This window comes from Dermacentor andersoni, chromosome 3 (genome assembly GCF_023375885.2).
Source record: "Dermacentor andersoni chromosome 3, qqDerAnde1_hic_scaffold, whole genome shotgun sequence".
NCBI classification, from domain to species: Eukaryota; Metazoa; Arthropoda; class Arachnida; order Ixodida; family Ixodidae; genus Dermacentor; species Dermacentor andersoni.
In genome coordinates, this window is record NC_092816.1 from 197129646 (window position 1) to 197143469 (window position 13824).

The 13824-nt window shown below is 45.4% G+C and overlaps 1 protein-coding gene across 1 annotated transcript in view; it reads left to right on the forward strand.

The window, feature by feature from the left end:
* LOC129382848 (uncharacterized) overlaps window positions 1–13824 on the forward strand; it is a 47869-nt gene that overhangs the window by 13074 nt on the left and 20971 nt on the right. The window lies entirely within an intron of this gene.

A 13824-nucleotide genomic window follows, 5' to 3' on the forward strand; every position in this document is an offset into this window, starting at 1 on the left:
GGTTATTAGATGTAAAAAAAACATTTGTATCGTCTGCGTAAAGGACAATGTCTGTGGTCAGGGGGATGTTGACAATATCGTTTATATACAGCAAGAATATTGTTGGTCCTAATATAGATCCTTGCGGAACTCCATAACTTATGAATTCCGTATCCGACTGTGCATTCTGAATTACAACAAACTGAGTACGGTTAGTCAGGTAACTACGCAGTAACTGAAGTGGAAGTCCTCTTATACCATAATAAGGTAACTTTGCAAACAGTATGGGATGTTTAATAGAATTGAAGGCTTTGTTAAAATCTAGGAAAATGCCTATTGTATACAGTTGATTTTCTATATTAGTTAAAATTTTTTCTCTAATGTTTAATAATGCTGACTCAGTCGATTTACCTTGTTGAAATCCGTACTGATATTCAGATATTAGGTTGTGCTTACATAAATGCTGAGAAATTCTAGAATTTATAACTTTCTCTGCTATTTTGGAAGATAGCGGAAGTACTGATATTGGTCTGTAGTTAGAAATACAGTCAAGAGGATTACCTTTATGCAGAACTGAAACCCTAGCAACTTTCATATTATCCGGGAATATTCCTGTCAACAAAATAGTATTCATTAAGTGGCAAACTACGTCGGATAGCAAATCCGAGACCGATTTAATTGGGGCTGCTTTAATGCCATCAAAACCACACGAAACATTACTTTTAAGACTGTTAATTATAGCAGCAATTTCAACTTCGGTAACCGGGTAAAGAAATAAAGTTTGTGGCAAATTGTGTTCCATATATGTTTCAAAATCCTCACAGGTGGTCCCTTTCGACGCTCCAAAAGCCAAAAAGTGGTGGTTAAACTCATTAGCGAGAGCCTTACCAGTTAATCTCTGCCCATCTATTTTCATTTCTTGGGGGACGTCAGTTCGCGTTTTCCGTAGTAAGTCTTTGATAGTGCGCCAGGTTTTCTGAGGGTCATAATATATTTCGGCAAATTTACTAGCATAATAAGAAATTCGGGATTTCTTAATATCTGAGCTCAGCTTATTTCTGATCTTTTTAAATTCTACAAGCATTGCCAAGTCTCTGTGTTTTATAAATTTATGGAAGAGTTTATTTTTTTCTTTTATTCGACGCAATAGCTCTCGGGTTATCCAAGGTTTTCTTGCTTTCTCACATTTCTTAATCATCTTGATCGGAAACGCACGATCATATGCTCTAATAATTTTATCAAGAAATCCATCATAGAGGTCATTAGGATTAGTCTCTTGCATTAATGTACCCCAGTCTATCAACGATACAAGTTGTCGAAAATTATCAATACAACTCGACGTTATAGGCCTAACAGTAATGCTTGTAGCTATGGGTGTCACCCTATGCACCGAGCGTTTTGGAGCAAAACAATAAAGAGACATATGGTCACTGATAGCAGTAGTAAGTACACCAGCATTAATATCGCTTTTATCGAGATTTGTGAGGCATAAGTCAATCAGAGTCTCAGAAGTGGCCGTTATGCGTGTGGGAACATCAATAACATTCGAAAAATCATTTAACGTTATAATATCGACAAATTCTGTAACTAAATCCGTTTGGTTCAAAATGTTTATATTGAAATCCCCTAAAATAATTACTGCCGATGTGAAAGATGAAAAATACTCCAACATTGGTTCAAAAAAGCGGTAAAACTCTTCTAAGGATCGAGAGGGCGGGCGGTAGATAACTCCAAGTGTGAATACGTTAGCTGTAATGAAAAGGAACTCAAAATCTGGATTAACAACAGAGTATTCGGGTATAACATTATATGAAAATTCATTTTTGATGTAAAGGGCCACGCCACCACCCCTCCTGTTTTTTCTACATAGTGCCTCGCAATTGTAGCCATTGAGCTGTACGACATCCCAGTCAATGTAGTGCAGTGTACCACATTTCATTTTACTAAGGCTGCAGTACACTAGGCAGACCGGTTGTTACGTCAATAGTGGGCCCCCAAAGTATCGTAGCCCTTTGTTCACATTTTGCTGCAGATTGTATCAAATACGAGTGCGAATTGCCTTACAGGACACATCAGTTGAGTTCAAGCAATGAGGCAGAGTAACCCAAGGAATAATTTGAGTCTCCAAAACACAAATTGTCATTCTTTAGAAACGGTCTCTCCATAACGTTTTAATACAGTCCCTAGTATACTACAGGTTTTGTATGATGTTTTTTTTATTATTCTACGGTACAGTGCTCTTGCTTGTTAGACACTGGTGTTTTGACGTGCACACTCTCGTGTTGCTATAATGACAAACTGTAACAAAGATTTTCCTTCCTAACAAATGTTTGGTGGCAGTGCCTGTCAGCTCATCTTTTAACCTGTTCTTCATTTGATCTGCGCATTTACATCAAACTACAAAACTATCAGTACTCAGAATCACAAAAGAACACACATGTGTAACGGTTCTGCTGAGATCCATGGAGTGGTCAGCTACAGAATGCAGCACAGGTAGAAAGGCATCCTGAGTTGAAGAAAAATAACAATCATTGTAAAATGCGGATAAAAATGTTATTCTGTGTGGCGTTTAGCATGTATACTAATTACTACATTTCTATGTAAAATAGTTTTGCATAATAGCTGAGGAAGGTTAATCAATGTCTCGTCCTGGGACGGTCAGCCAGTGCTACTCATGGCAATGGTGGCGAATATAGTACATCCTTTAAAATAGAACTTTTGTGGGTTATACATGAATTCAAAAGAAGTTAGGTTCACATAATACGTGGCCCTTGTGGTTAGAAGGATGTGTTGCATCCAGCACCACGGCCACGAGTGGCACTGCCTAACACTGCCAGGGCCGGACTTAATACACACACAAAACAATATGAGCAACAAAGTGAATAGGAGGAGAGCTGCTGCTATAACTCAATCAAAGATTGCATGCATCACACAGATGTGAATGCAGCTGCCATCAGTAGCGAGTTGCCGTTTGGTCCACTTCACTTCCCTTCCTCTTTTCTTTTGTCCTCAATGTTTGCTGGGGCCATGTGGTAATAACGAACAAAAATCAAGCTCCTCAGCTCCCATTCTTGTTTTTCTACATGCTATAAAGTCATACAAATGTGCATAAGACTCTTAAAGATGCACTTTACCCATTTTGCTTGAACAATATTTATCTCTTAGCTTCAATACACCTTAACATACTGCTGATTCTAGACAATGCTTACGGAAAAACCTATCACCACACAATAACACCTTCGATTAAGATTGCACAGTCTATGGCTTCCCCCGAAATGTGTACATACACACTTTATGCACGTTTACAATGAAAATATAAGTGGCTGTTCTAATACGCACACTTAGCATACTGCATAACAGTCACTTGGTTCCGAAATGCTCATTTATTATCTCAGATAGAGTGGCTACAACTATGAATTTAATTTTGGCAGTGACTCATAACACAGCCAAAACCTTCATTGTACAATCAATAAAATTTTGGCATTTAGAGCAGTTGGAAATAAATAGTACAAATAATTTTATAATGTTAAATAATGAACTGTTATAGTACATGGCGGTAAAAGGCCATGCGCCTGAAACATGGGTACTTTTTATCCCATAAGCATATCCTTGTATTTTCGCTTACTTTTCTAGGGATTGCATCAAACAATGTGCTTATGTGTAAATTTTGCTACATAGCTGTATCGTTCTATCACTTGTCTTTTCACATTTGCCCTAATCCTGCATTATGTACATGCAAATGGGCCAATACTACCTTCAGCTGAAGGCCAAACACTATGCTGTCTAACGTACATGCATTTCACAAAACCTAAAAGTGGACTTAGGAGGTATTCTTTTAAGAAGTGCAATTTTTAGACACGCATTAAATGACACATATCTGCAAAACAAACATTTCGCGAAAATGATAACTTAATCTAACTGGTACTAAGAACAATGTACCATGCAAGAAACTTGCATTTACCGGACACCACAATAGATATTGCGACCTCTTCGGCTTCTCCACAGTCTGGCACAATGTACTCACGCTGCCTGTAAACCCTGGAAGGTGTCTACGATGCTTTTTAGGAAGCTCGACAAACATGCGAAAGACCTAAAATGGATGTCAGAGAAGCACAGCAAATTTCTAACACTTCCTCTTTATGTTTCTGTGGATATGAAGGCGCAAGCAAATGTGTATTTGAACTGAGTTCTTAATCGTGCAATACTAGAGAGCATATTTTTGCAATAATAACGTGTTTGAGAACAATGACAATAATATGACAGAAACCTACCTTATGAATATTTTTATAAACTTGCATGAGGTTTTCATCGTTATTCGTATGCACCCACCCGCACACTTCTACTGTGCACAATTTTGTTGTTTGTGTTTTTAATTTTATTACCACATAGTAATTTAAGTGATACACTTGTCCAGAAATACATTAAGTCAGGCTCCTTCCGTATGTAGATTTTTTTATTATAGAACACACGCCTATGCAGGGCATGTGTATACAGGGCAAGCCCTCAAATACACGCAAAATCACCACGGGACTGTCTCCTCGAGGCACATTGCGGGTATTCTCTGGCTTCTTTCATGCTCGGAAAAACACATTATGTAGCACATATGGAGTGACAGACAGCCGTAAAGGGAATTTTTCATGTTGCTCTACAAATATAATTGACACTTTTCATCTAATTATAATATTTGAGAAGTTGAATAATTAAGACTAACTGTGTAATTAAGTGAAATACCAAAAATCCAAGTTTCTCCAAGCGACAGCAAACAAGACTACCTATGTTCTGTTCAGCTAGGTGGCATTTCTATATATTTAAAGGCTGCTAAAGCTACGTGGGACAATCTGTATACATTGTCCCATGGTACAGCTGTCTCACCAATCACTCTAAGTGAAGCCGCCAAACTAGCCATTGCAGGTAAAACATACAGCGTAAAAAAACCCTAGGTAAGAGCATACCAAGGCCTCTGTTGCTGGGAAGGGAAACTGCTGGAAGGCGTCTGATGTACGGCTATGAAGCTGCTTCATCCTCACAGCTGACAATGAAAAGCCCGCACTCCTCAAACAAAGGAGAAACAGAACACGTTACAATGATCACATAGAACACACAAACGCAGGTTGCAAGTTTACTTGGATTACTTCCGCTGGTACATTGAATTTTGTTTGTTGTTCAGCTTAGACTATTGTTAAACTAAGCTTGCCAAAATTTTATACCTTAATGACTTTGCTTTTGACAAACTAAATCATTTGCCCAACTCGTGCCCTTAAGCTATGAAATGTTTACTGATCCCCTACAATGGATTGATTCTAAGACAAATTATTTCAGACAGAAGGATGGATAATTAATGAGTGTTACTGACATTGAATACCTAAGTAGTATCTCTGTTTAGAATAGACAATGGTGGACCAAAAGCACATATTTCTTAGGGATGCGCTTTGATCGGTCAACCTTTTTTGTTTTGACCAGCGTCAGAAATGATGTTATTAATACTCGTGCAATATAGGATGACGCTATGAAGTGTGATAAAATCCTGAGTTGAGAAACGCAATTTTTTGTGTGAATTTCGCACGTAGAAATAAAAAGTGAATATTTGTACCCCATGGCGTAGCAGCAAAGTAATTAAACATCAACAGCACTGTGCAAGCACCGACTATAATAAATAGCATAGTAGTTGCACAGGAGGCGCAGTTGCGGCCTCGGCAAGGAGCACAGCCACCGAGCGACGCGCCCGTATGACCAATCGCCCCGGCAGCGCTATCCCGTAAATTGATACATCTCGTCACGGCCTCCGCATCATTGTCTCCCGCCGAGGTGCCGGTACCACTTGTACTCCCCTGCTCCCGCCGCCGAGGGTCCAGTAACGGCGTATCCAGTAATCTGAACTCACGCAGGACACTTGTTACCGCCAAGCAGTACGCTAACTATAAAGAATTTTTTATACTCTCATCGGCAGCTCATGCGGCGTTGACCCGTAGCGCCGTTGGAACCTCACCACACGAACACAAACGCGCCGCCGATATTTGTCGCCCGCAGACCAAAGTCGACGGGCGCAGGCTCTATACAGCTACGCGCCGCAGTCGCGCGCTGCCTGCACAATCAGCGACGTGGAGACACAGACGATAGCACGGAGCGTACCGGCAAATCTGCACAATGCGCGCATAGCGTAAGCGACCTACTGCACACAATCGCACGAGCTAGGGGATTGCCGCCACGCACGCTCCAGCTAGCAGATACCGCACACATAGAAGTGCCGCCAGTTCTCGCTCAAGCGATCGCTGTACAAACACGCACACACGCGCACCGCAGTAAACCTTAACGAGCCGCCACATTTTCAGGCCGCGGTTAAGGCTGTTTCACATGGCGCGGTTTCCAGTCAGCGACACAACGAATTCCGTCGCTCAGCGACGGCCGCGACGTCATGGACTCTCCACCTAAGAAGTTGGTCGCGCCATCGCTGAGTAGCCGTGATCGGCGCGATGTGTGAGGGGCATTGCGTGTGACGAAACTAAGCGCTGTCAAAATAGGCGCTTTCCTGTTTTACCACGCGTTGGTAACTCTGAGGAGCAATATCGCGGGCCAGTTTTAGCTATGTTTCAATAGGGCGTACCCACCAGCGCTTGCGGCTTAGGAGCTTCATGAGCATTTTTCTGTTCTTCCGCTTACACAATTCGTTTAAAAGGAAAAGCTGCACGCTATCCAAGCCGAGAGAAGGACGCCGCTTCATCATAAGGCACGTACCCATTTGATCGCACAGTCGTCAACCTCTTCATCACTACCAATTGCGCCAGCTGCTTATACATGCACACTGAATAGTAGCTTGTTGTTCTGCAAAACCAAATACTGATCCAGGAATAGAAGTTGTGGATTCCATAGTAACAACAAAACTAGAGTGTACTAAATAGAACCACCCCGCTGACGCCGCACAAGCCGCACGCTATAATTGCGGTGTTGTACAGTGCCTCGCTCACTGTATCTGCAAGTTGTCGTAAAGTCTCAACGCATTTAAACGCTAAAAAATGATATACGTATTCTATAATCGAATAATAATAGGAAAATTCGAATATTTGACTAGTTTCCATGTTGTTTTTATTTACCGATGCAGGCATGGATATTCTCTGAGCAGGATGGAACCTTGCGCATCGCTGCGACGGAACTCGCACTGCCACAAACGCATGTGATAGCTGTCAGCGAAAATCGCTCTGCGACGTGCCTGGCGGAATGATTTCTTTCGCCGCAATCGCGCCATGTGAATTAGCCTTTTGGCGGCCTAACACTGCATGTAACTGTTCTGGCAGTGGCTTTCGCTTAGGGTAACATGTCGAACGCTCATATCAGTCCAATTAAAGATGTGGCAAAGTCCCTCGTCATCTAAAATCATGATTTTTAAATACACTCACTTGACTCTGAGCACTCAAGTCGACTGGATTACGACAAAGCTCGAAGAAGCACAGTGATCGTGCGAAATGCTTCTGGACGGCCACCTTACGCGCCATGTTGCACTGAGGCCATCAATAAGTCAAACCAGCGCGTCTCGTCACTTAAAACACATATACACTCGCAGAACGTGCAATGGTCGTTCAAAGTCACTTACCGTGGAGTCTTGAGGGTTCAAAACTGTGAGCGACATCAACAACCTTAAATAATTCGCCGTCGCTGGTAATGGCTGCTGCTTGGTCACTTGTCATGCGCGCGGGCACGCTTCGAAGTCCTGTGCTCCTCCACGCGCAGTTTCGGCTTTCGGCGTCCTCTGCAGCGCCAAGGCGCGGCTACTCCGAACAGAAAGACACACATTGCGCGGGATATTTCGCATGTGACTGCAGAAATAATTCTACTGAAGCTGTCGCTGAGGCTGAAAGCCTTGTTGGTCATGGCTGAGTTATTCTTTTCTCTACTTGACCCATGTCAGATATGGGCGTAATTCAACCCTCCCAATCTACCGTACGCCACCGTTGTTTTTTAAAAACCCCTGTTTTACAACCGCAATGCCCCTTAAAATGAAGTGGGGGGTAAAATATTTGTTCTAGGTTATTTTACTCCTTTTGGTGGGAGTACTTACTTTAAGCTGGGTAGGAAAAATGGCATGTTTGCTGTTAAAACACCCATGTGGGCTAATTTATGTTTACAGTGTAGCGTAAGCTATCACCGGTTCAAGTCAGTTTTTCCTCTGCACTAGAACACCACCGAGGGCTCGGCTACTGGCGTCAGTATGTATTTCTGTATCGGTGTACTATTCAAAGTGCGCAAGCACTTGAGGCGACTGCATGAGTCGTTTGACTTCTTCAAATTCGTCGGCCTGCGGCGTTTCCCACTTGTACTCGAAATCTAATTTAGTGAGATATGTCAACGGCTGAGCGATGCGTGAAAAGTCCTTGACAAAGCGCCTGTAGTAGGCACACATGCCAAGGAATCTACGCACTGCCTTCTTGTCAATGGGCTGCTGGAACTTTGCGATGGCGGCGGTCTTCTGTGGGTAGGGGTGGACTCCAGATTTGCTGATGACGTGGCCCAGGAACAGAAGTCATCGTAAGCGAAGTGGCAGTTTTACGGCTTCAGATTGAGCCCTGATGACTTGATGGCCTCTAGTACTGTCGCAAGCCGCCTAAGGTGATCGTCGAAATTTCTGGCGAAGACGATGACGTCATCCAAGTAAACAAGACAGGTCTGCCACTTCAACCCTCTTAACACCGTGTCCATGACGCGCTGGAACGTTGCAAGCGCCGAGCATAGTCCGAATGGCATGACCTTGAACTCATAGAAGCTGTCTGGCGTTATAAAGGCGGTATTTTCGCGATCTCTCTCATCGACTTCTATTTGCTAGTAGTCAGACTTCAGATCCATGCACAAGAAATATTTAGCGTTGCAGAGCCCATCCAATGCGTCCTCTATACGTGGGAGGGGGTATACGTCCTTCTTAGGTTATCTTATTCAGTCTACCATAATCGAAGCAAAAACGTAGGATTCCATCCTTTTTTTTTTCACTACGACAACAGAAGATGCCCACGGGCTTTTAGACGGCTGGATGATGTGGTCGCGTAGCATTTCGTTGATTTGTATTATAGCTTCACGTTCTGGCGTCAGAACACAGTAAGGGCCCTGGCGGAGCGGTCGAGCGCACTCGTCGGTTATGGAGGGATGCTTTGCGACTGGTATTTGTCGAATGCTCGATGATGTGTAAAAGCAGTTTTTGTATCGTCAAAGCAGACTTTTGAGCTGTTGCGGCTTAATCATGAGGAGCCTTGGATTTATGTCGAAGTCTGGTTTGGGAACCAGGGTCGTCGGGCTATGTGCGGCAGAATCCGAGAGCACAAATGCATTTCTGGCTTCCAGAATTTCCTCAATGTATGCAATCGTCGTGCACTTGCTGATGTGCTTGAACTCGTGGCTTAAGTTTGTCAGCAACACTTTCGTATTTCCTTCGTGCAGTCCAGCGATCCCACTTGTGACACAAATTTCACGGTCCAGTAGTAGACGTTGGGTACCCTCGATGACGCCTTCTACACCTGCAGGTGTTTTGGTGCCGACGGAGATTACAATGCTGGAGTGGGGCGGGATGCTTACTTTATCTTCCAGCACACTCAAGGTGTGGTGACTACGGCAGCCCTCCGGCGATATCGCTTGATCTTCCGACCGCCTTATCGACTTCGACTTCAGCCCAGTGATTGCGCCGTGTCGGTTCACGAAGTCCATGTCGAGAATGACGTCTCGTGAACACAGTTAGAGGATAATGAAGGTGGCAGGGTCGCGCGGTCTTGAACTGTAATTCTTGCCGTGTAGATTCCCGTCGGCGTTATTAGGTGTCCTCCAGTGGTGCCAATTTAAGGTCCTTCCCATGCAGTCGTAAATTTCTTCAACTGGGTGGCGATTGGTCCACTCATGACAGAGTAGTCGGCTCCTGTGTCCACTAAGGCGGGTACTGCGTTGCCGTTGAGAAACACGTCGAGATCGGTGGTTCTTTGTCTTGCGTTGCAGTTAGGTGTTGGCGTCTAATTGCGACTGCGTCGTGTTGAACTGAAGCTGGAACGTCGCATCGCGAAGTTATCTTTTGTCGGTGTATTCTTGACTTCATGGCTTCGTCGGGATGGTAGCGTCTCGCTGATATTTTGTCGAGATCGTCTTTTCGTAGTTTTCGTAGATCTTATTCAGTCCGACGAACACCCACCGCACCTCCGTCGGTTGCTGCTTTTAGTATTCTGGACATGGGCTCACAGACCGGCTCTAGGCTGGGCCAGTGTATGGTCGTTGTTGCGGCGACACGTAGCGGCCTGGTGATTGCGAACATGGTCGTCGAGGGCTCCATTGAGTAGCGGTGAGGTAGTCCGCGATATCGCGAGGTCGCTCGCCAAGCTGTGGGTGCGGCGCGTTAACGGCGAACCTTCGCAGTCCCATCTCCCGGTATGGGCATCATCGGTAGACTTCATCCGTTTCTCCGCAGTGGTGTTAGAGCGCACGGTGGTAGGGACCGCACCAGATGTCTGTCTTCCTCGGGTAGTTTCGCTTGACGACGGAAGGGCGAGCTGGCGGTGGCAGCGGACGGCGGCGGACGGCGGCGGACGGCGGCGGATGGCGGAACAGCGTCGTTACAGCGCCCTGGCGCAGGCGCAGAGGCTTAATTTCACGGTGAGCGACGGCGGCGTAGGTCATCGCTTTCGGCTGGGGCTGGGGTAATGGCGGTCGCACTTCAGTAACCCCAAGCGATTGCTGAACCTCTTCTTGGACGAAGGCGGTGATTGAGGCCACTTGAGGCAGTGATGAAGGGAACAACTTCTGAAGTTCGACCGGCACAACCACTCTGATCCTCTCAAGCAGGTCATCAGTGGCCAGTGATTGAACTGCGGCGTAGTTTCTAGAGTTCGTGTGGCGGTTGAATTGCCGGTTCCGCATGTCCAGTGTTTTCTCGGTGTTGGTTGCTTCGCGAAGAAACTCTTCGACGCTCTTCCGTGGGCTTCGTAAAATTGCGCCAAAAAGTTCTGCCGTCATACGACGCATGAAAAGGCGGGCTTTCGTCTCCTCGGGCATATGCTTGTCGGCCTGGCGGAACAGACGACTCCTTTTTTCCGTAAAGATGGCAACGTTCTCTTTAGGTAGCTGTACTCGGGCTTCTAGCATAGCATGGACACTTTTCTTGCGCACGACGCTACGGAACAGGTCCCATGTTGTCAAGTTCGACTCCCGGTTATCAAACCTCGTTCTGGCGGCGTGTTCTAAGGCGAAGTATACATGCCGCAGCTTATCGTTGGACTCCCAGTTGTTGAAAGTCGCGATTCATTCGTAGGTCTTCAGCCAGGATTCCGGGTCTTCAGTCGCTGATCCATGGAAGGCCGGTGGGCCACGAGGTTGTTGCAAGAAGATGGGGGATGCTGGGGCAGCGACTGGGGTCGTCTTGGCCACCATCTTCTTGGTCGTCTCAGGTAGAAACCCGTGTTCCGAGGGCAGCTGTTGCAGTCGCCGGCTTGCTCGGTGATCCGGGACGACGTTGGTTTTATTTTTGCTCTCCGGACATATATCAGGCTTGTCGGAGGCGTCCGGTACATAAACAAACTAGCACCTCCTCCAGATGTAACGTGGCAGTGACGGTGAAGAAAAGCAGCAGAACTGTGAATGGCGAAACTAGCGTTTTATTGGGCGAAGCTCTGCCCTCAAAAACTGGCTACACCTAAAGCACTACGATAGCAGCGAACGCAGTCGGCAATCGTCGGAAATCTTATCAGTGGGTCAAGCGCGTCAGCTTTTATACATTAGCCGTCGAATGTTCCAGAGCAATCACTGTGACACGCGTGTGTTCCACCAAGTTCTACTCCATTCGCGTAGCGCACAGACGCAATCACATTACTCAAGATTCGGTGGCAGACAGCGGATGGAACCATCGATAACATTCCGGAAACTTCCGATGCATGCAGGCGCGTCCGGCACTGTGCCATAAAATTTGTTAGGCGGTGAAACGTGTTCGCCCAATAAGGATAAACAAGTACATACACGGGTCAATATTGTAGCGCGGTCCTCCACCAGCGTTCCAATCTCTCATTAGTGACATCGACCTTTTGCTTACAGATTAGGTGTCGATGCCCCTATAGCGATTGGGAGCCAGCACGAAGCGTGCTTTCTCTGAGAGTGCTTCATTTTTGGTGGTTAGCTATACCGCCACAAATCGAGCCAAAGACAGGCTCACAGAGTAGAAACTACACGCGATTATGTTGATCAAGCGTGAACGATGTCGTTTCCTTTCCTTCTTTCTTATTTAGGCGCTAGGATGGTGTAAGGGGGCGAAATATATTTGAAGTAACATTCTAAATTCGAGGTATCAGTTTCTGTAGAAATCGGCCATATTTTAAAGTTCCATTTTGCTCAGAGAAAATAAATTGCAAACAAATACGTTCGAAGGACAATTTTGCAACGGCTTTCCCAAACAAAATGTCTTATCTAGAGTTTGTTCTGACACTTTGTCCGTTAACGGCAAGGGCTTGCCTCAAAATTGCTTTTAAGTTTTATTAAGAATTGATTAAGCTTGGCAGTTACAATGCTGTCAATATGTTCAACGTATAACAGCGTCATTAAAATGTAATTACAGGTTTACTAGGGCGCCTGCATGAGGATGCATGAGCTTTCGCTGCTGTGCCTCGGTTTAGGGTTAGTAGACGAGTAGACGATGTGAGTAGACGACAGACAGTGATCAGTATTTACTGGCCTTGAAGAATACCGATGGCGGGTTATGATCTTTATACGGAATAACGCAATCAATAACGAACTGGACCCTGGACCGAAATATCCTCGCTGCAACAATTTCATCGTTCAAGCCAACAATTATTTTATTGTAATAAATGGATATGGCAGTGCTATGCTGAAGGAAGATCGTTGCACTACTCGCAGCGAAATTTGGTTTGCAACGCGGGCCGGTACGGGAGCAAGTCTGAGGGGGCCGATTCTGGCAATGGTATTGCGATGCAATCTCCGAGGGGTAGCATGCCGATGTAGCTTCTTTGCCTCTGCTGTCCGGGACCGGCGCTGGTGTCTTGTCTAGTAGACGTAGCTGGAGTCTCACACACAGCTGAGGCTTTGAGAGGGAAAGCAGTAAGCCTAGCAGCGACGTTAGCCTGGAAGTGTTTGGAGAGGAAACCCTTGCGTTGCGGCGTTCATTTCTACGGCACAAATGGCCTCCCTACCTAAAGAACAATTAAGTACGTCTCGATTTGGAGGTGCAGTTTTATCCTATTATTGGAAGAGGTGCCGATGCCTTGGACGTGCGTCAAGTGCAGCGTTTTGTAGACACCTCAGTGCATGCAGGCACCCATATCTGCCATTATGTACCTACTCTGCGAGACCTTCAGCAGCTACGTTTTGAAAGTGTGATGTAAGCTGTCGAGCATTACAATATTCAGTGATTGTGAGAAAGCGTGGGATCCGCACAACTTTCCTTTTTTGTGTGTGAAGAGCGAATGCGGTTGTTCCGTTAGGAGAATAACCAACTGCTGCAACACACGACTTGTTGTAGTAATGAAATTATGGCGCGTTAACACCAGTGCCGCTGAATATTCAGTGAAAGCAGCTTTCTGTGAAATATAGGGAAATAGAAATGTTACATAGGACGCCGTGTAGCTATCACATTAGCCACGCAGCAGGCGACGTAATATATACATTTCAGAAAACGCAGTATCAAAATGGCGCGCACACGAACGCGAAGCTGGCGCATCGCGTTGTCTGACGATGACACGCATCAGTGTTCACGCGTAGCGCACCGATCCTCGTGCGACATCATCCGAAGCAATTTTTGGCCACTGCTGGCGCTTGCACTAATAAAACTCCAATGATCATAAGCGTCCGAAGCGATCTCGCATCTCTCTTCAGCCAGCACTCTTC